At 37.0% G+C, this 24,406-nt stretch overlaps 1 pseudogene; it reads right to left on the bottom strand.

The window, feature by feature from the left end:
- The window catches only part of LOC102849038, a 168,978-nt pseudogene extending 144,968 nt beyond the window's left edge, over positions 1–24,010 (bottom strand).
- Positions 24,011–24,406: the final 396 nt, after the last annotated feature.

The raw sequence follows: 24,406 nt of genomic DNA, 5'->3' as shown, positions 1-24,406 counted from the left end.
GATTAAAGATATAAGCAAATAAGTAGAGAATTACAGAATAGCTTTCTTACAGAAATAAAAAAAGTGGAAATATTTTATTCAGTTTGGCACTATATTCTGACTCTATATTTACATATTAATTTAAGTAAATTTGATCTTTGGGATTAAAACACGCTACTTATTTAGTACACAACAGAATATTAAGTTTGCGAAGAAAATTAAAAATAATTTGTCTTTGTAATTTCATTTACTCACTCACAACCTCTGAATGAATTCCAACTTAGAGTTTCCCTCCATTGGGTTTCCAAAGCTTTACTTACTAAAAGGAAGAAGCTGCCTATTTGGTGGATGCCAGAGACATGCAACTTTTTGGTTGTTGTTGTTATGTACCATCGAGTCTCTTGCAACTTAGAGTGACCCTATGTACAAGAGCTCTATATGCTCTTCTATCCTGTGCCAAACTAGCCATCTCAAACGCACTTATTCCCACCTCTCTAGTCACAGAATCGGTCCATCTCATCAAAGGTCTTCCTTTTCTTCGCCGCCCCTCCACTCTGCCAAACATGATGTCTCTCTCCAAGGACCAGTCCCTCCTTGCAACATGCCCAAAATATGTCAGACGAAGCTTCAGAATCCTTGACTCCAGGGAACATTCTGGCTTACCCTCTCCAGGACAAACCTCTTTGTTCTCCTAGCAGTCCATGGTATATTCAACACTCTTCTCCAGCACCACAGCTCAAAGGCATCAATTCTTTTTCTGTCAACCCTATTCACTGTCCAACTCTCTGATGCATAGCACGTAATTGTGACGACTATAGACTGGATCAGGCGCACCTTAGTCTCCAGTCTGAAATCATTGCTCTTCAGTACTCTTGAGAGGTCCCTCACAGCCTAATTTCCCAATGCAATTCATCTCTTGATTTCCTGGATGATGTTACCAAGAGTTTTGACCGTGGAGCCAAGTAAACTAAAACTGTTAACTTCTCAGTCTCTTCACCATCCATACTGATGCTGCCAATTGGCCTAGTGGTTAGAATCTTTGTTTTCTTAATGTTGAGCTTCAGTCCATATAGGAGGCTATAGTCCTTGATCTTCTGCAGCAAGCACTTCAGGTCCTCCTTATTTTCAGCAAGCAGAGTGTGTCATCTGCATAACACAGGTTGTTGATGATTCTTCCACCAATCCTGATGCCACTTTCCTCTTCATATAGCCCAGCATCTCGGATGATCTCTTCTGCATACAGATTGAAAAGGTATGTAAACAGAATACATCCATGACGAACACCCTTCTTGATTTTGAACCATGTAGTGTCCTCCTTGCTCTGTTCTGACAACTGCCTCTTTGTCCAAGTATAAGTTTCGCATTAGCACAATCAAATGTTCTGGGATTCCCATTCTCAGAGTCAGCCACAGCTTATTGTGACCCACACAGCCAAAAGCCTTTGCATAGTCAAAGGAGCAGATAGATATTCTTCTGGTATTCTTTGCTTTCTGCCAAGATCCATCTAACATTCCTATAATATCCCTAGCAGAGCAAAATTCTATGACTACTCAGAGGTGCTATAACAGGTATATCATGAATAGCAGACATGAACAAATAGAAGAGGTTTTTCTCACAGTTTAAGAGGTTATATATTCTAATTAAGAGAAGTGACTTTTTTTTCTATAATTATATTTTATTAATTTTCATAAACATTTACAGAGATTTTGGGTTTCCATTCATTCATTGTTGCACTATTCTCTCTACCCTCCTCCCAGTTTGTTCTTGTCCAAATGTCACAGTGCTTGTCAAAGCCAGTTCTGATTAATCTTCTTTGTCAGTGTGTCCTTTGCCATTCCCTATCACTCCTCCCTGAGAGAGACTTCACCCTGAGTCATAAGGAAAAGGGGATGGCGTATTCTCTTAGCTGCTTCCTGCTGAAAAGGGACGCTGTGGGTTTCAGGGTGAAGATCTTCTCTCACTACTCTAAAGGGCCCCTTTGGCAGTAGGAAACACATAGACTATTATGGAGATTGATTTTGGAATTTAGAAGCACTCTTATTGATTGTGCTTGGCCGTACATGTTCATATCCTTGAAGATGTATCATGGGGGTGTTGCAACCTAGAAGACACAAATTTGACTAACAAGTTACAAGTACATGAGTCAAAAATTATGGAAAAGTAAAAGAAAAGATTCTTTCATTGTTTTACAAACCCTCCCCCAGGTCCCCTCCACCATGTAGCTCTCGCTCTAGTCTCCTGTGATGACAGAAATACCCAGTTATATATCTCTTTTAAACAGTTTTCTCCCTCCTCTGTTTCAGTGCAGTATACATTATCGAACCCCTCTTACTCAGTCTCTCCCCAACCCCAAGGACAGTCCCATTCTACAACAGTGGCATCATGTAATATTTGTCCTTTTGTGACTTTTGTGTCAAGGAATTTTTATTTCTAGGAATTCCCAGCAGAGATACCAAGATGAAAGACAATGTTTCATTTTTGGACCACTTTTATCTGTTTGCTTCTTCCTCCTTTTATCTCCATGCTTCAGCCAATGTTGCTATGTATTTTTGTGGGGATGCAAATCAATCTATGACATAAAATAAACCTATACATCATCTTTTTAGAGGAAGACATTGAACTTATAAATGAACCTTTACTTGTCAAAGCTATTTGCTTAATAGAAAGCATGAAGCTATTACTCAGCTCTAACAATGCTCTTTTATTAACATTGTCGTTGCCCCTTGAAAGTTATGGCTTACATATGACCCTAGTATATAAGAAATAGGATACTATTTTAATAAGAATGACACAGACAGAATAAAATAGACAATGAAAAAATATTTGACAGTATGTCTTATGACTACTTTATTTACTCATTTATCCACAATTTTTTTAGGTTTTGTTTTCTTAATCTATTTCTAGTTAATTGACAAATAGCATATATACTGTTTAAATTGGACTTGGTTAAGTAGCTGTACAATATCTTTAAATGTCAAAAAGAATCTGTGGACATAGATTATTCTAAACCTTCTACTAAAGGTGGAAGCTTCCATGAAGCTTTAAGTGAGAAACAGTGGGAAATAACATTGTTTTATTAACTACACTTGGTGTAACTAGTGTATTTAAAGGCAGACCTACTGGTTTACCATATGCTTTGTAACTGTTACTATAATAAGAGATGTGCCATAGAAATGGAGCTCAACAACCTACTGCTGTTGTTCCATTTTGTCAGCATAATAGAATGTTTTCAGAGGTTTTACTGTGTCCTCATACTGCATTTCAGACACACTCAGGTTCACTATGAGAAGGAATTTTAGCTTAAAAACCAAAGTTACTTTATTTATTCAATTTAGACATTGGTAAATATTTCATGATTTCTTTGATACATCTGTCAATACACTAAAAATATTTTGAATAAACTATTATTAATAATGACAAAAAAACCTCATTATGACATAACCTAAGGCAATGCATCGTCATTGTAAAAGAAAACAAGGAAGATACATATTCACCTTTGTTATTAAGTCCTTTGCTTAATGAAAGATATGAAACAATGACTTCGTTCTAATCATACTCTTTTCTTTTCACTGTTATTTTAGAATGTAAAGACATACTTACATTTGTGCACTAAAATTGAGAGCTCTGGTGGCCTAGTGGCAAGTAGCAGCAGTGCAATCCCCAAGGCATGAAGGAGAATTGATGCCTTTGAGCTGTGGTATTGGAAAAGAGTACTGAATATACCATGGACTGCTAGAAGAACAAACAGATTTGTTCTAAAGAGGGTGAGACCAGGCTGATCCTTGGAGGCAAGTATTCTGAAGCTTGGTCTGACATACTTTGGATATGTTGCAAGGAAGGAACAGTCCTTGGAGAGGGATGTTACGCTTGGGAGGGTGGAGGGATGACAGCACAAGGGAGGAAGACCCTTGATGAAATGGATTGATTCAGTGACTGGGGTACTAGGGTGGGTGTGTCAGAGACAATAAGATTGGCACAGGATAGAGAAGGGTTTAGGGCTGTTGTACACAGAGTCACTATGGGTTACAGGTGGCTTGATGGCCCATAACAACATCAATAACGCACTAAAATTGGGTTTTCATTGTCAAAATATAGTTAATTTTCATTTATGCTTAATTTAATTGTTATACAGATAAATCAAATTTAGCAGGAAACAAGAAGGGGAGATAGATCTGTCAACTACAGAAAATGGAAACCACCCTTTGTGTTTAGTTTGCTGCTTAGTGATAGCTTATTGAAATTATCAGTAGTTTTTATATTCACATTAAGGTAAGATTACAAGAACTGACAATAGGAACAAGAATCTCATTGGAAGACACACTAATTTACAATGTTGTTAGTCAACATTAACACACAGTTAGTGAAAAGCATACATAGTGAACCTTCATTTGTAACTATACGTCATGCAATATATGGTGGACTTCAAGGTTGAATTTCTAATTTTGAATGGAATAGTGAAAAAGAAAATGCAAAACTTAAAAATAAAATAAAAAAACTCAAAAGTGAAACCTAAATATCTGTTTTACTACAACACATAAAAATGTTTATAAAAATTAGAATTTCTATTTTAAGTATTCTAGTGTAATTCTCCCCTAAACTTATACGCATGATAATTTTCATATAGTTTTGTGTGCTCTGTGAGCTGTTGCAATGGATTTCAGACCCAAAGGAGCAGTAATATTCATGCTGGAATTAATAAAAAGAGGAATAGGTAGGTGGTGGACATGTCTGAGCTTAAGGGAATTTATTTTGTTTTGCAAATGTTGATGATGGGGACAGTATCTCTTTGTGGAGTGAGTAGAGATTGTATATGACTGTCCCTATGCTGTCCTTCCTCTGTTTATGTTATTCTATTTCAATTAAAAAAAAGCACAACATTGCTCCAGTAAGATAATTGGAGACTTCTTAATATTTACATTCCCTTCCTGTCCTTATATTATTGTTTCTATTTTGTTAACCTATTTAATATCTGTGGAGATCAATGTAATTACTTATTGATAAAACTTAACTTAGTACTTGTTTTTTTTTTAATTTTATTTTATTAATTTTAGTGAATGTTTGCAGAGATTTCAAATTTCCATTCATTCATTATTGCATTTTTCTCCCTGCCCACCCCTCCCCCTAGTTTCTCTTCTATTTGAAAAGTAAAAGAAAATTATTTCATTGGTATACAATCCCCCCACAACCCTCCCCATCCCTGCCCAGCACACTCCACTAGGCAGCCTTTATTCTGGACTCTTGTCATGATCATAATACCCAATCATATATCACTTTTAAACTGTTCTTTCCCTCATCTGTTTCAATGCAGTATACATAATTTATCTAATTTTTCTCAGTCTCTCCCCAACCCTGATGTCAGTCCCATTCTACAACAGTGGCTCTATATACTACTTGTCTTTTTGTGACTGAGATATTTCACTCAGCATAATGTCCTTCAGGGTCAACCATTTTGAATAATATTGCATGAGTTCCTTGTTTTTCAATGCAGCATAGTTTTCCATTCTGTGAATATAGCACAGCTTCTCTATCCATTTGTTTATTGTTGGGCACTTGGGTTGTTTCCAATTCTTTGCTACTGTGAACAAAGCCATAATAAACATGGGTGCGCATGTATCTGCCTGGGTGACAGTTATGTTTTATTTAGGGTATGTTCCCAATAGAGGAATTGCTGGGTCAAATGATATTTCTGTGTGCAACGTTTTGAGAAAGCACCATACGACCTTCTATATTGGTTGCACCATTTTACACTCCCACTAATAGTGAATAAGTGTTCCAGTTTTTCTGCAACATCACTAGCACTTGTTGTTTACTACTCTGTTAAATTTTGCTATTCTTACTGGGGTGACATGATATCTCAGTTGTCTTGATTGCATCTTTCTTAGAGCTAGGGATTTTGAACATTTCTTCATGTGCTTGTTGGCAATCTGAATGTCTTATTTTTTAAAGTGTCTGTTCATATTCTTTGCCCATTTTTCAATTGGATTGTTTACATTTATCATGTTGTGGTGCTCAAATATTTTATAAATTCTACATGTAAGTCCCTTATCTGACATGTCATTGTTAAATATTTTCCCCCACTCTGTGTCTTCCCTTTTTACCCTCTTGGAGAAGTTTTTGAATGTGCATAGGGATTTGATTCTTAGAAGGTCCCATTCATCTATTTTATCTTCTCCTAGTTGTAGATTTTTTTCAGGATGCTTGGAAGACTGTTTCTGTTGTGGGTTAGGACTTCTAGAGTTCTTCTAAGCTTTTGTTTTAAATACTTGAGAGTAAATAAAATCAGAACTACAAAGGGTCTGTTCAAAGAAAATTACAAAACATTATACTACAAGGAACAAAAAGAGACCTGGAGAAGTGGAAGAATATCCCTTGCTCATGGATAGGAAGACAAAATATTGTGAAAATTGCAATACTACCAAAGGCAATTTGCATGTTCAATGCAATCCCAATACAAATACCAATCCCATTCTTCAACGAGATGGAAAAGGCAATCTCCAGTTTCATTTGGAATGGAAATAAACCCCGAATCAGCAAAGCACTCCTTAAAAATAGAAAAAAGGTAGGAGGCATCTCACTTCCTGATTTCAAATCCTAATACACTGCCATGGTGGTTAAGACAGCATGGTACTGGTACAATGACAGACACATAGATAAATGGAATAGAAGTGAGATTCCAGAAATCAGCCCATCTACCTATGATCTACTGGCCTTTAACAAAGAGATGAAAACAGTTAAGTGGGGAAATGACAGCCTTTTAAACAAATGGTGTTGGCAACGTTGGAAAACTATCTCCAGAAGACTCAAGGAAGATCTACACCTCACTCCATACACAAAAACCAACTCTAGGTGGATCATCAAGTTATTGACTCAGAGGAGAAGGGGAATCCCAGAATATTTGATTGTGCTAATGTGAAACCTATACTTGGACCCAGAGGCAGTATTCAGAACAGAGCAGGGATGGTTCTAAATAAAAAAGGGGGTCCGTCAGGGATGTATTTTTGTCTCCATACCTTTTCAATCTGTATGCAGAACAGATCATCCAAGACGCTGGGCTGTACGAGGAGGAATGTGGCATCAGGATTGGTGTAAGAATCATCAACAACTTGTGTTATGCAGATGACACAACCCTGCTTGCTGAAACTGAGGAGGACCTGAAGCGCTTGCTGCAGAAAGTCAAGGACTGCAGTATTCAATATGGATTGAAGCTCAATATCAAGAAAACAAAGATTCTCACCACTGGGCTAATTGGCAGCATCAATATGGATGGTGAATAGATTTAGATAGTTAACAGTTTTAGTTTACTTGGTTCTACAGTCAACACTCTTGGTAACAGCAGCCAGGAAATCAGGAGACAAATTGCATTGGGAAAGTCTGCTGTGATGGACCTCTCAAGAGTACTGAAGTGCAACGACGTCAGGCTGGAGACTAAGGTGCGCCTGATCCAGGCTATTGTTGTCATTGTTATGAGCCATCCAGTCGTTTGCAACTCATAGAGACCCTATGTACAACAGCCCTAAACCCTGCTCTATCCTGTGCCAATTGCACTGCCTCTGACACACCCATTCCGATTACCCTAGTCACTGAATCAATCCACCTCATAGAGGGTCTTCTCCTCCTGTGCTGTTCCTCCACCCTCCCAAGCATGATGTCCCTCTCCAATGACCTGTCCCTCCTTACAACATGTCCACAGTATGTCAGACGAAGCCCCAGAATCTTTTCCTCCAAGGAATAGCCTGTTTTAACCCTCTCCAGGATGAATCTGTTTGTTTTCTTGGCAGTCCATGGTACATTCAATACTCTTCTCTAGTATCACAGCTCAAAGGCGTCAATTCTCCTTCTATCCTCCCTAGTCATTGTCCAACTCTCTGGTGCATAACAAGTGATTGCAAAGACCATGGCCTGTATCAGGTGCACCTTAGTCTCCAGAGAGGCACCATTGCTCTTGAGTACTTTAGAGAGGTCCCTAACAGCAGCCTTTCTTATCACAATATGTTTTTTTAATTTCCTGGCTACTGGGGCTAAGAGTGTTGCTATAGTCTTTGCAATTATGTGCTATGCATCGGAGAGTTGGACAGTGAATAGGGATGATAGAAAGAGAATTGATGCCTTTGAGTTGTAGTGCTGGAGAAGAGTGTTGAATATACTATGGACTGCTAGGAAAACAAACAGGTTTGTCCTGGAAAGGGTGAAGCTAGAATGTTCCCTGGAGTCAAGGATTCTGAAGCTTCATATGACATACTTTGGGCATGTTGCAAGGAGGGATATCATGTTTGGGAGAGTGGAGGGACGGCACAGGAAAGGAAGACCGTTGATGAGATGGATCGATTCTGTGAGTGGAGTAGTGGGAATCAATTTTTTTGAGACAGCAAGGTTGGCACAGGATAGAACAGCATTTAGGGCTCTTGTACATAGGGTTGCTATGAGTTGCAAATGACTCGGCACATAACAACAACAACAGGTGGATCATGGACCTAGGACTAAAACCAAGGACAAGAGAGTTCATTAACTTAGTACTTGTAATGCAGCTTTCACTTGCCTTTGATTTGTGTAATCCTCTGCATTATGTTTATTGTTTACACTCTTGTGTAGGCACTTGTTCTTTGACTACTTTTATACAAATCATTTTATGGTTATAAATATACATTTATCCTTGTCAAATAGATACAAATATAATTTCCCTATCTAATCAGATCTTCTTAATATTTTAGGAAACAGCAATCTTTTAACAAAATTCTGTTTCATATCCTCGTCAGTTTTATCCTTTCAGGCAAGGATTGAATTACATGCTAGGTAGCATGTTAACACACAGGCATGTTAGCATGTACCAAGTGTGCATGCCATTTCTATATTGTTTGCAAATGCAGACATATTAGTTTAAATCATTAGTTTATCTATTTTTTCTCTATTTTCATGTTAAATATTTTTTAATCCCATGAAATCCTTGTTAAAAATCAGCTGTCTAAAGTAGGTAGATTTGTTTTGAAGATCTCAAATTACATTGCTCTAGGGCTGCACTTCAACATCAGGAAAGTAAAAATTCTGATCATTGGACTGATAGGCAACATCATTATAGATAGATAAAAGATTGGAACTGCCAACAACTTTATCTTACTTGGATCCATAATCAATACCCTTGGCCCCAGCAGTCAGGGAATCAAGAGAGAAGTTGCATTGGGAAAGACTACAGGGAAGGACCTTTCCAAATTATTGAGGAGCAATTATGTTAGTTTGAGTATTAAGTATGCCTGATTTAGGTCATGGTCTTTTCAAACACTTGTCTTGCTACTGAGAACTGGCCATTCAAAAAAGATTACGGAAGAGTTGATATTTTTGAGGCCTGTTATTGAAAAAGAATACTGAATATCCCATAGATAAGTCTTGGAGAAGGTGCAGCCAAAGTGCTCCTTGGAAGCAAAAATTATAAAGCTCCAGCTCACATACTTTGAACATGTTGAAAGCAATGGTTTTTGCTTGGAGAAAGACAACATGCTTGGGAGAGTGAAGGGACTGCAAAAGAGAGAAAGAACCTTACTTGTAACAGCAACTGTAGCAAAGAGCTCATCTGTATCAGAGATTGTGAGTATGACACAAGATAGAACAGAGTTCAGATTTGTTGTTCATAGTGTCACTATGAGTCATACTGAACTGAATGGCACATAAAAACAATCTCTGTGTGTGTGTGTTTCAGTGCACCAGTTTGCTTATCGGAACTGGGTAGCAGATGTTGAGATCAGGAAGGTTAAGGTTTCATTCCTTGTTCTCCTTCTATGGTAGTGCTTTGATTATTCTCATTGTTTTAAAAACTAATTAGTGATTGCCTTTGTGTCTTTTTTAAACATAATTTTATAGTTATTTGAGTAATAGCCTAAAAAGTAAATTTTTAGTCATCCATACACATTTTGTTTTATAACTTTATTATCAGTACCCACAAAATAAGTGTACATTTCCAATTTTCTCCCTATAATTCTGATTTCCTTTAGTCCTCCATTTTTCTCTTAATTTATTGACATTGTGCAGATTATTCAATTGTTGAATTATTGCTTCTGTCTTTTCTAAATTTAATATTTGTCAATTATTTATCTATGTATTTTACTTTCCTTCTAATTCCCTCCCCTTTGTAAACATTCAACAATGATTTTCAATGTGTAACTCTTTCTTTAGCTTTTCAAAGAATTGCAGTGCAGCTTCTTGTCAGTAGACCACCAGAGCTGCCTAGTCATATTATACATTATTTGTTATTCTGTAACTGATTTTTTTTGTTTCATCATGGTATCTGCTAGATGCATCCACAATAAGTTGTTTTTATTAAATTATTTCTTGTTCTTAAGTATTTTACATTTCCCCATTGTGTGAATGTTCTTTAGTTTCTTTTTTCATGTATTTAAAGAAAACAAGAGGGTAGAAAGAGAGGTTGTGTTCTATCTGCAGATTGATTTTGATAGCATTTTCTGTCATGAGCCTTGAGCATTAATTAATTACTCATAGACATATTACAAAAGCCAATTACATTTTATTAATTCATAACAACAATTACAATTTACCTACATTTAAATTAATAAATTCATCACCAAATGTTGATTTGTTGATTCATAACAAGCATTAAACAGTTAACTGCAATTTATCTACATTGCAATTTATAAATTCATCACAACGTATTGATTCATTAATTCATAGTAAGCATTAAACAGTTAATTGCAGTTTATCTACATTGCAATTCATTACTTCATCACATGTTGATTCATCAACAGTGGAGAACACTCACTCACCCTGGGATCCCAATTCATTGTCTTCCTTTACCTCTCATGGTCATTGGTGCAATTGGAGGGGGGTCTCCACTAGTTTAGCAGGTTGATGTAACCAGGGGTTCTCAGCTAGTTCAGCAATTCAACATAGCCAGGGTGCATAGGTGTGGGCAGAATCCTCCACTTTCTTGGTAGCTCGTGTACATCAGTGTAGGCTAGAGTTCTTTGCTCTGAAAAGAGCCTTTGAGTCTTCAGCTCTGAGAAGAGCCCTTAAGTCTTCTACTCTGAAAAGACCTTTGGGTATTCAGTGTTTAGCTCAGTGTTCCCGGTTGAAGTGGAGAGAGTTTCAGGTTGAGGTCTCTGGGGTATAAATACCCTTAGCTTGGATACTAGATGCTACATTATATTCAACCAATGACATTCAACTTTGAGTTTCCAACCAATTGCATTAGTCCCAAAATGATAGGTTTGACCAATCATGTTCCATCATTGGCAACATGGCATTAACCAGTCATATCTCCTTATCAAGGGTCTGCACCTGTTGTGATCAGGGGACCCTAGGCCTTTAAGAGACCTAATTGGACATAATAACTTTTCAGTACATTTTTACAATATATTCTTAACATAATTTCTAACTTAAATATAATGCAGCAAGTTCTTAAACATATTATTTATTCTTACACATATAGTAAGTTTCTAACATATTCTTAATTCTCACACACAACAGTAGTTTTAACATATCTTTAATTTTAACATATAATATAGCAAGTTCTTAAACATATTTTTTTATTTTAAGTTTTACAAGTTACACTTTCTTAGTAATGTGGGCTATAACAAGTTACATTTCCTTAACAGAGTTCATACATGTTGAGGTTGATAGTTCTACAGCAAGTCGTTGTCAGTTACATTCCTTTATCAAGGCTTTACACTTGCTGTGATGAGTGGAGCTCTCAGCCTCAGAGGCCCATTTAGACATGTTAAACTGCTAGTATATCTTTCACAATTGTTCCTTAAGTATCAAACTCATTACGATATTCTTCATAGCAAACATATTTCATAATCCTTTTTCAGCAATTATAATGATTTATTAATTCATAATAAGCAGATTTTATATATATATATTCTTACACAAAACAATTTTCACAATATTAATATTTCTTACCCATGAGTAGAGGGTTATTGCTAGGTGTTGTAGAATTGACTACTGTGGTATTAGGACTTATTATTCTTCTATACATTGCCTTAAACTTACCACATGGCCAGATGAAAACATGTAAGTAAAATGAACACTGAGGCTTCACCTACCACACTTAGCTCATCAGGGGGTATGGTTGGCAGCTGCCTCAATTGCAGACACATGGTTCACCATTGATTAGCATTTGCTGCATAGTGAATAGCTGTGAGACTTACATAAGAGAGAGAGAGAGAGTTAACAAAACTGTAGAAACAAAGTTGTGAGACATAGTTAGATGGACTCCTGGAGAAAGAACCAAACATAAAAGTTTACTTGCTGGATAATTGAAGAGAGAGGTGTTTTGTGATTGCTTTGAGACTAAGCTCACTGCACAATTGAGGAAACCAGAGACTTCTGTTGGGTTGCTGGGCTGAACCTGGACTTTCACTTATTCACTGAGAAGTTATCAAATCTACAAAGGTATTGTGTCTTGCTTTTAATCTGGCTTGGGACTGTTGTTGCCTAAACTTAGATTTTCACTTCATAATATCCTTGTCTCCGTCACCTCCATACTTATATTCCAGATAAAGCCCACAGTTGTACTAGAAAAACAGATTCTGTAATGCCTGTTGGTCGTTTTCAATGACATTGGGCTGAGTGATTAGTAGAAATACATGCAGGAGTGCAGAGAACTATGTCTAACCTTTTAGGGATCAATTTTATGTTGTGGATGAGATTGATAAGGAAATTTCTCCTTTGTGAAGCTTGAAGAAGTGGGACTTGGCTGTCCTCATGCTTCTAATTTTCCTTTCCAATAATTCATAATGACTATATGAAGAACAGATCTAAACCCTGCCCTATTCTTTGCTATCCCCACAGTCTCTGATACACTTGACCTCATTGTTAAATACTTCTGTTTAAGTAGTCCTATTTTGACTTCTTATGGTAGTGCTGTGTAGTTGTCTTTAAATATATCTTGTGTATCTCTGGTTAGATTATACTTCAAGATTTGTCATGTTTTGGATAGCTGTTGTAAGTGATAACTTCTAATTTTATTTTTTTTGTTTCATCTTCTTAAATCTATGCTATTGTAGTATATTGCTCTGATTTTATATATATTACTCTTGTATTCTCCTATTTTGTTACATTGTTCAGCTAGATCCTTGCTGGGAATTATATATATATATATATATATATATATATATATATATATATATAATCAAACAACAAACACAATTAATTGCCATCCAGTCAGAACTGACTCTTAGCTGACCTTCCAGTGGGTTTTCACAGTCTGTGAGTAGCTACTTGCTGCTAGTGTGGGCTCGTTGTAATAAACCATGTTGCAATCCCAAAGGCACAAAGCATCTGGTACAAATCCACAAGCTGCTACTCCGGATGGTCCTTAATCTCCTTTGTTCCCGCACTCTGAAAATCCACTGGAAGGTTAGCTATTGGTCAGTTCTAATTTGATAGTACACAACAACCACAATTACACATTCCACAGAAGAGGATGGCTCATATTTCTGCTGTGGAGCAACTGGTGGATTCAGATAGGTACCTTTTGTTGGCAGCAAGCGCACCAACTCACTAGGCCACCAGAGCTCCTTATATGTTGTTTGCTGTATATGTACTGTCGAGTCGCCTGTGACTCACAGTGACCCTATGTTCAACAGCCCTAAACTTTGCTCTGTCCTGTGTCAATCTCACTATCTCCAACACACCTACCCTCATTACCCCAGTCACGGAATCAATCAGGGTCTTCCTTTCCTTTGCTGTCCCTCCACCCTCCCAAGCATGATGTCCCTCTCCAAGGACTGATCCCACCTTGCAACATATCCAAAGTATGTCAGACAAATATTCAGAATCCTGGCCTCCAAGGAGCAGCCTGCTTTAGCCATTTCCAGGACAAACCTGTTCGTTTTCTTAGCAGTCCATGGTATATTCAACACTCTTCTCCAACACCACAGCTCAAAGGCATCAATTTTCCTATCATCCCTATTCATTGTCCAGATCTCTAATGCATAGCAAATGGTTGAAAAGACCATGGCATGTAAGAGGCACACCTTAGTCTCCAGACTGACATCTTTGCACTTAGGTACTTTAGAGAGGTCTCTAACTGCAGCCTTTTCCATTGCAATACGTCTTTTAATTTCCTGGCTGCTGGTGCCAAGAGTGTTGACTGTGGAGCCAAGCAAACCAAAACTGCGAACAATCTCAATCTCTTCACCATCCATTATGATGCTGCCAATCAGCCCAGTGGTGAGAATCTTTCGCTCCATATATAGTAGCATATAAACGTCAAATAGAGATAGCATTTCTTTCTCTTTGCCTATTTGAACACCTTTTATTTCTATGACACTATGAAGAAGAATGTGACATAGAATTGTAGGACAACTCATTCATAACCTACGTTATGCAGATGACACAGATTTGCCTTCTAAAACAGAGGAGGACTTGAAGCACTTGCTGCAGAAGATCAACATCAAGAGAAAAAATATTCTCACCAGTGACAATAGGCAACATCATGATATAAGGAAAAAAGACTAAAATGGCCAATAATTTTATATTAGTTGGGTCCACAATCCACACTCATGGTATCAGCAGTCAAGATATCAGAAGACATATTTTAGTAGGAAAGTCTGCAATAAGAGACCTCTCTAATTCATTTATGAGCAATTATGTCATTTGAGGACTAAGGTGTGTCTGATTCAAGCCATTTTCTTTTCAACCACTTGCTAAGTATTTGAGACCTGGACAATGAATAATTATGACAGAAGAAGAATAGATGACTTTGAAGTCTGGTATTGGAGAAGAGTAATGAATATTCCATGGACTACTAAAAGAACAAACAGACACATCTTGGAGAAGGTGTATTTAGAGTGTTCTATGGAGGCAAATGTTGATAAAACTTAATTTCACATATGTTGTATATGTTCTTAGGAGAGTCTATTCCTTGGTAAGGGACATCACACTTGAAAAGTTAAAGGATTGATATAGAGGAAGATTTTCAACTGGGTAAATTAACACAGTGGCTGCAACAATGAACTAGAATATGTCAGATATTGTGAGAATGGCACAGAGTACAATAGGGTTTAGATCTGTTGTTCATAGAGTTGCTATGATTACTACTTGACCCAATGGCATATAAAAACAACAATAACAACAAACAATAACCCATTGTTATAGCCACATTTTCCTATACAAAATAAAAGTGATGAAAAGGGAATTTCTGTCTGGTTCTTGTTTACAAGGGGAATAAATCCAGTATCTCTCCATTGATATTTAATTCAATTTGTCTTCTCTGAAACTAACAACCATTGCTTGTGTAGTGGTCATGAGTTATGTTGCCAGCCTAAAGGCAGGCAGTTTAATTTTTCTCAGATACTCCTTGAGAGAAAGATGGGCAATCGCCTCCTGTATGATTCAGTCCCTTTGAAACTTGTTAAAGGATCAGCTATGAATTATATCAAGGGTACATAACAACAACCAACACTATTAAGACTAATGTAGGTCATTGATTTTGTGTGTGTGTGTGTGTGTGTGTGTGTGTGTGTGTGTGTGTTTAATTATGTTAAATACTGTCCCTTCTATTCTTATTTTATTAAATGTGGTTGGTTGGTTGGTTTTTATCAAGATGACATTTCATTTTACCAAGTTACTTTTCTGGACAATATGAACATGTGGACATGTGGTTGTTTATATATATATATATACTCACAGATCACCATTAATGTATTCCCTGAATTCAGCTATCCTGCATAAATGATTGAATCCCCCTTATTCATGATGAATGCTTTTTCGGATTAGTGGGAAGGGGGGGAGGGTTGGGTTTTTTTTGTTAGATTATATTGGCTTCTGTTTTGTTGGTAATTTCAATATCTATATTCATGAGGAATAAATATTGGCCTATAAGGTTTTTTGTTCCTTGTGATTTGAGTTTTTTGTTCTGTTTTGTTGTTGTTTGGTGTTCTTTGTTTTTGCTTTTGTGGTTTGTGGGGTTGTTTCTTTTTTTTTAATGTTGTTGTTGTGGGTTTTTTTGTCATGTGATGATGTCTTTGCTTCTTTGCCTGTCTAATGTGTCAATGTTATGTTTGCTTAAGAGAGTCAATTGAGGGGTATTCCATCTTTTTCTATATTTTGATAGAATGTGAGTAGAACTGATACCAGGTCATGTCTTAGTTTGGTAGAATTTTCCATTGAAACCTTTGGACTTGTATTCTGTTGTTGTGTGGTTTTAAGGTTTATTGTTAAAAATGGCTTTCCAGCAATTAAATTTTACTTTATCATGTGGATGGGTAGGAATATGTTGATAGGGTGTGTTAGCCTATAATAAGGGGAGAAACTCATCTTGCCACTTAATTGAGCACACTCAGAGGTAGATTCAAATATCACATCCAGCAAACAAGAAGCAGACATGCAGTACAAATCCTTCTGGAATAGATCCTTCAGTGAGCTAGACTTAGAACAACAGCATTCCAGGCCAAAGCAGAAGACTAGAGATAAAGTTGATCTTGTGACTCCCACCCTGTACAGAATGTAACCAGAGCAAAGAGGCTTTGTCCAATTTTGTTGAACATCTCGGCGGAGTGGAGTCATAACCAGCAATATGGAGAGCCTAAAGCCATGAGGTTTAGGTGCCTGTGAGAATATGTTAGCAGCTGGCCTAACGGAATGATTATATTCTGTTACTAGTCTGAATTATATAGTCTTTTGACTTTACTGATGTGGTTCTATGTGGTCTGTGAGCTATCACAACGTATTTTTGATCCAGTGAAGCAGTAAGATTGGTTTTGGGATGACTAAATATGTATGGAAGCACGTGGGACATATTTGATCTGATGACAATTGCTTTTATGTTGTTGATGTTCTTGACAGGGACCCTTCTTCTTTGTGGAATTGGTAAAGGTCAAATATGGCCATCTTCCCATGGCCCTTTCTAATTTTACAGTTGGTGTCAGAAGTTGATTTCTTTACAACAACTCCAGATTCATGAAAGTGTAGAATTTTGTAAGAGTAAAAAATTAGGAGTTTGGGAAGTGCAGTTAAAATGTCTACTTTTGCTGCTAACATAGAAAAAAGCAAAACAAAACAAAAAAAAAACCAATAAAAAAACCAAAAAACAACAAAAGAAAACTTCAGTTGTTTGGGCTTGAGACAAAGCATAGACCCCTGAGGCAATATGCATATTGATGAAATAATTTAAGTGTAGAGAACAAAGCTGAAGCTGAGAATTCTTTGAAAAGTTTATATGTTAGGTGTTTGTTGATTTAACTTTATGAATATTGCTGCTTTTTCTTCCATATAGTAATGTTAAGATATATTGTAAAAATGAGTGGATATGTCATAAAGATTATTAAGGTTTTTTATTAAGTATAAGAGGAGTATGGTATCAGGATTGGAGGGACACTCACAATATCCTGAATTATGTAGATGACACAATCTTACTTGCTGAAAGTGAAGAGGACTTGATGCACTTTTTGCAGAAGATCCTGTTGCAAAGAAATACAGCCTTTGGTATAGATGACATATCAAAGTCCCCAAAACAGAGATTCTTACCACTGGCTTATAGACAACATCATGATAGATGAAGAGGACATTAGAACTGCTAAGAGCTTCATTTTGCTTGGATCTACAATTATCAGCCTTGGTTCTAACAGTCAGGAAATAAGGAGGCACACTGCACTGGGAAAATCTGCAGTTAGAGACCCCTCCAAATTATTGAGGAGTAATGATGTCAGTTTGAGGACAAGGTGCATCTGATTCAGACTATGCTCTTTCTGGTTACTTGCTATAGATTTGAGAACTGGACCATGAATGAGGAAGGCAGAAAAAGAATTGATGCCTTTGAGTTGTGGTGTTGGAGAAGACAACTGAACATCCCATGGACAGCTAAGAGAACAGAAATGTATTATAAAGGGTGCAGCCAGAGTACTCCTTGGAGGCTAGAATGATGAGCCTTCACCTCACATACTTTGGGCACGTTGCTAGTAGGGACTATTTCTTGAAGAAAGACATGATTCTGGAAAGGGTGGAGGGTTGGTGAACAGGGAGACCCTCAACTAGGTGTATTGACAAAGTGACTGCTGCAGTAGGCTCTTGTATGTCAGAAAGTGTGAGGATGGCACAGGATAGAATAGGGTTCAGCTCTTTTGTTCATAGGGTCATTATGAATTGTACTCTACTCAATGACACCTAACAAAAATAACAACAATATGGAGTAATGTTATGATATATTGTGAGTATGGATATTATAGATTTATAAAGTATGTTATTCCAACCTTCATCTTGTTATAAATTAGATATATTAAAGGAAATATTTGCCCTGAAAAACGCTTGTTTAAAATAGTAAAGTTTGGAGACTCTGGTGGCCTAGTGGTAAGAAGCTGCACTGCAATCCCAGAGGTACATGGTTCGAATCCACCAAATGCACTGCTGGAGAAGGAGGAGCACTCTCCTCCTGTACACGCATGAAAAATAATAAAATAAAATTTAAAATAGTAGAGTTTGCTATAGAGCATGAGTTTAGCCTGGGAGAGGATTAATCCCCTCCCAGCACTCTGAGGAGATTGCATTTTAATGGATTTATGATGGGCAATCTCTTCCCATTTGATTAACTGCCTCTGAAAATCCTCTGTAGGGTCAGCTGTGGGTTGATTCCAACTGGACGGTACTCAACAACAACATAGACCCTTATTGACTGCATAAATACCCCAATCTCCTATGGAACTAAGAGCTTTTGTCCAAATTTGTTGGACATCTATGGCAGGTCTACCAGGACTGGAGAGATGTGTAATCTGTTAAAAATTTTTGGACCTAGTAAAATAAAAGAGTTTGGAATTAGTAAATCAAAATATATTTAGACCCAGTAAAGCAGTAAGATTTCTCATAAATAACTGTTGTTTTTAAATGAGTGGTTGAGTGGATTATGACTCATATGACCTTATGCACAATAGCTCTGAACCCAGTTCTATCTGGAACCAATATCACTGTCTCTGACACACCCACCCTCACTACTCCATTTATTGTTACTCCAGCTAACAAGGTTTTCCTCTTCTGTGCTGTCCATCGACTCTTAGAAGCATGATACTTCTTCAAAGACTGGTTTCTCCTGACTATCCTGACTACATTCCCAAAGCATGATCAATGGAGCCTCAAAACCCTTGCCTTAAGGAGGAGCTTGGTTTCATCCTCCCCAGAACAGATCTGTTTGTTTTCTTGGCTGTCCATGGTACATTCAAAATTCTCCTCTAGCGCTACAACTCAAAGGCACAAATTTTTATTGTATCATCCTTGGTCATTGTCCAGGTCTCTGATGCAGAACAAATAATTGTGAAGACCATAAATAATATCAGATAGTAAAATGCTTGATTACATTAAATAACTATATAGTAATTGTTGTTGTTGTTTGTTGTTGTTAAGTGCCATCGAGTCGCTTGCGACTTATAGTGACCCTATGCATAAGAGCCCTAAACACCATTCTATCCTGTGCCAACCTTGCCATCTCTAACACACTCATTCCCACCACTCCACAAACAGAATTGATCCATTTCATCGAGGGTCTTCCTCCCATGTCCCTCCACTTTCCCAAATATGATGTCCCTCTCCAAGGACCAGTCCCTCCTTGCAACAAGCGTAAAGTATGTCAGATGAAGCTTCAAATCCTTGACTCCAGGGAGCATTCTGGCTTCACCCTCTCCAGGACAAACCTGTTTGTTCTCCTAACAGTCCATGGTATATTCAATACTCTTCTCCAGCACCGCAATTCAAAGGCATCAATTCTCTTTCTATCATCCCTATTCACCATCCAATTCTCTGATGCATAGCACGTAATTGCAAAGACTGTACCCTGGATCAGGCGCACCTTAGTCTCCAGTCTGACGTCATTGCACTTCAGTACTCTTGAGAGGTCCCTCACAGCTGACTTACCAATGCAATTAATCTCCTGATTTCCTGGCTGCTGTTACCAAGAGTGTTGACTGTGGAACCAAGTAACTAAAACTGTTAACTATCTCAATTTATTCACCATCCATACTGATGCTGCCAATTGGCCCAGTGGTGAGAATTTTTGTTTTCTTGATGTTGAGCTTCAATTCATATTGAAGGCTGAAGTCCTTGACCTTCTGCAGCAAGCACTTCAGGTCCTCAATTGTTATGTACACATATAAAAAGAATGGAAAAATTTGTCAGAAGTTAATGATATATTTATTCTGAAATTAATACTATTATATTGGAAAAAATAAGAAACAAATTTACAACAGAAGTAGTTTGAATAAAATAGAAAAAGATCTTTCAACTTTAAAATTTAGAAAATAATTTTAAATACTTTCTATATATATGGTACATTTTCAGTTTTATTAGAAAAATTAAATTTATAATATTTATATAGAGAAAGTTGTTTATATAGAAGATGACAAATGATTTCAAAACAGCAGGAAGATATGCATATTTTAATTATAGTTTTTATCAAAAATAATATTTAACTTTAACATTAAGTTGAACTTTTTTTGCTTCAATTATGATTAAATAACACAATGCAAAAAATATATCTGTGAAATGTGTAACAAAGCATGGAAAGTGTTAGAAACAGAAGAAAAATTGTATAGGCTAGAAGAGCTTTTAGTAGTGATATACATGGATATATATGTTAAAGCTGTGAAAGGACTAGATGCAGCCTCTTATTAGCTGTATGAACTAGTTCAACTGAGTTAACCTTTCTAATCTTAAATTTCCTACATATAAACCCTAATGCAATAAGGAAGCAAGAGACAGAGTTTAAAGTCTAGTAGGGGAAAAGATAGACAATTATCTTAGAATGCGAGAAGAGTGACCCATGCAGCTGTGTAGGGGTCAGAAAAGCCTACCCAGAATAAATAACACCTAAAGTAGTATTGAAAAATGTGTGGGAGCTAGCCAAGAAAATAGAGGAAATGAGTAAGAGTGGCAGAATAAAAAAATATTGAATAATTGAAGAGAGGAAATCTACAGATAAGTAAGTTTGGCAGTTGAAAGGAATACATTGCAGGAGCACATAGTGCAAAGGAGGCAGAGTTCAAAACTGAAGCAGAAGAGTTACAGTGTCCAGATTTAGATGAAATCTCAGTATCCATATTTATATGACATCTGAAAGGCTTAATAAGTCTAATTAATAATTTAAAATTAACCTATGTGATACTTAAGGCCTTGGAATGGTAGTAAACAGATAGGAAGAGCAATTTCAACTTTAAAACTATCATTTGGTTGTGATATATAAAATACAGTTGTGAAAGTAAAATAAAATGTATGTTTTTATTGCTGTTGTTGTTGTTATGTGCCGTCGAATCACTTGCGTCTCATAGCGACCCTATGTACAACAGCCCTAAACTCTGCTCTGTCCTGTGCCAATCGCACTATCTCTGACACTCCCATCCTGATTACCCCAGTCACTGAATCAATCCACCTCATAGAGGGCCTTCCACTCCTGAGCTGTCCTTCCACCCTCCCAAGCATGATGTCCTTCTCCAAGGATGGGTATCTCCTTACAATATGCCCAAAGTTTGCCAGACGAAGCCCCAGAATCCTTGCCTCCAAGGAGTAGCGTGTTTTAACCCTCTCTAGGATGAATCTGTTTGTTTTCTTGGCAGTCCATGGACATTCAATACTCTTCTCCAGCACCACAGTTCAAAGGCATCAATACTCGATAATAACTATAACTTGTCCATCCCAGTTAATAGCCTAGAACAATTAGACAGAGAAACAGTATTGTTTACTCCCATTTGTTCTATTTTTAAATATTAGATATTATGCAGCTTCTTTTTATGAAATTAATATTACTCATGAACATTGCCAACTCAATACTCATCTTTGCTTCAATGAGCTCTGCTTGAAAAAATTTACTTCTTCCTTTTCTGTTTATTCAAATTCTAGTTCCATTCAAGTTCTAACTATTTTAATTATTTATTATTTAACATGGAACTCAGCTATCTTTCAAATATTAAGTGGATCCAGATCAAATAAAATAAAAATATAAAGTCATGTTCCTTAAGACATTAGGATTTGATTTTGTTGAAAGCCTCTTCCATTGAATTGCTTTTTTGTTGTTGTTATATGTAGAAACCTTCAAATGAATGTACATTTTCTGTATAATATTCCCAACAAGAACAAAATAAATAATTTTTTTTAAAGAAGATCTCATCAGAAGGGAGATTTCCTGCTACCAAGACAAAGGTGGATGACTTTAATCCGTGGCCCTCAGGCCTGATTTTGGTCTTGGTCAATCATTCTTCTAGGTCATATAGCCCTGGTATGTCCACATGCTGCACAGAGGTAACTCATGGCTGCTGGGAAGCTGAACACTGTGAAATTAATGTGTCAAATGCGTTAATGGTTACCCATGGTGGACAGTGTTTCGTAGAGCTCCCCGATTAAAACAAGCTTGGAAACAGGAGTGGCATCCACTTCCAAAATAGCTTACCTCTGGAAACCTTATGAACCTTGAGAAATTATGAGTCATACAAGTGTTCAGGTCTATCATTCACAGGGTCACCTACAAAACAACACTTAGAACAACAACAGTCGACTTCCAAGAAAATAAATAGGTATATCTTGGAGAGAGTGTAATCAAGTTTCTCCTTGGAGGCAAAGATTTTTTTTTTTTTTTATTTTGTGTGCGTGTACCGTCAAATCAGATCTGACTGGTAGGAGGCAAAGATTTTGAAGCTCTGTCTCATATATTTTGGGCAAACGGCCAGTAGGAACCAGTCTTTGGAGAATGGCATCGTGCTTGCAAGGGTGAAGTGACATTACAGGAGAAGATGACTCCGGATGAGATGTATTGAAAAAGTAACTGGGGCAATCGTGGTAGATGTTTCTGCATCAGTGAGAATGGATCAGGACGGGGTTGGCTTCAGAGCTGCTTTACTAAGGTAGCTATGAGTTGCATATGACTTGATGGCCCATAACAACAACCAAGGTTAAAATGTGTTTCTTTTCTTTGACTTCACTGAATCCTCATTGTATTTGGGTAGGGGGAATGTTTAAATTTTCAGTATTGTAATGCAGGATGCAGGAGCAATGATTTTTTAAAATCTCTACCTAACTTGGGAGAGACTGGAGAGCATTATGCTAAATAAACTATCTCAGACTCATAAGGACAAATACAGGATAAAACCAATATTGTAGCAATAGAAGATAGCTAGTAAAACATGTTTAAGGATCCAAGGAGAGAAAGGGAGAAACAGGGAGGGGAGGATGGGTAAGAGGGTAATCATAGGGTTACACAATTTTCTGGGTAGAGGAAAAAGGTGGAAAAAGGAAATGGAAAAGATCCAGTGTGAAAAACTAGGTATATAAACATTGTAAGTAAATCGGTATAAAAGAAAAATTGTGTTCAAATTTTTTCTTCTATCCATTTAAAAACCAAAATATATACTAGCATTCTAACTCTTAGATCACCTGGTGTGTAAGAAATTGCACTGCTAATCCATAAGGGCGGGGAGAAGCTTGCCTCCAGAAATTCTATGAACTTGGAGAAATGATGAAAGTTTCGTGTTCAAGAATTTCATTCATACAGTTACTATGGGTCGTCTATGACTCTACGGCACTTAACAACAACAACAATCCAAAAGTAGGCTGTTGTTGGAATCAACCGAGGTAAGATATGAGTTTGTTCCAACTCGGTTGCAATGAGTTGTTGTTGTTGAATTATATCTCCTTTAAGTTTCTAGATAATCCTGTGTGATTTTAGCTACTTATTGTTTTATTAATTAGCTATATTTTAAACTCCACAGTGGTATTCAATAATAACAACTAGTGTCTTACCAAGTGCTAGATATTTCTGCTCAAATCAAACATCACTGCTCTCTAGCTTCCATGTATCTCACTCATTTTATGAAAGAATGATATATTGTGAATTGCCTTCAAGTTACTTCCAATTCATAGAGACACTATGTATAACACAGAAAACTTGCCTAGTTCTGCACTACCCTCCAAATCCTTGGCCACGCATAAGGTCATGGTTGCAGTCATCTCCTTGAGAGCCTTCTTCATTTTCAATTCCCTTCTTCAGAAACTCATCCTTTCTGATGTGGCAAATGTGTTTAAAATCCAGTCTCCTTTCCCCACTTCCAAGCCGCATTAGGCTTATACTCTTCCCAAGGTAGATTTGTTTATCTCTTAATACATTGTATATTCAATATCATTTGGTATCACAATAAATCCAAAGGCACAAATTCTTCATCAGTCTTCTTCATTCACTGTCCAGCTTTCACATACTTATGAGATAATTTAAAACTTAAGGGGAAAAAAATGTTTCATAAAGACCTTATATGCAAGTAAAGCATACATTCTTTTTAATTCCTCCATGTCCTTCAATCCACATATCAAGTCTGGCAACAGTGATTTTATATGCCAAAACAATGACAATGAAATCTGCTTCTGTCAAATCTATGTGAACTCATAGCAAGCAAGTATATAGGCTAGAGAAGAATTGATAGTTTCTGTTTTGTAGTTGCTGGTGGGTTTTGACATTTAC

The sequence above is a fragment of the Elephantulus edwardii genome, unplaced genomic scaffold, assembly GCF_000299155.1.
Source record: "Elephantulus edwardii isolate Elephantulus edwardi_28Jun2011 unplaced genomic scaffold, EleEdw1.0 scaffold00036, whole genome shotgun sequence".
NCBI lineage: Eukaryota > Metazoa > Chordata > Mammalia > Macroscelidea > Macroscelididae > Elephantulus > Elephantulus edwardii.
This window is presented reverse-complemented; position numbering and strand designations above follow the sequence as displayed.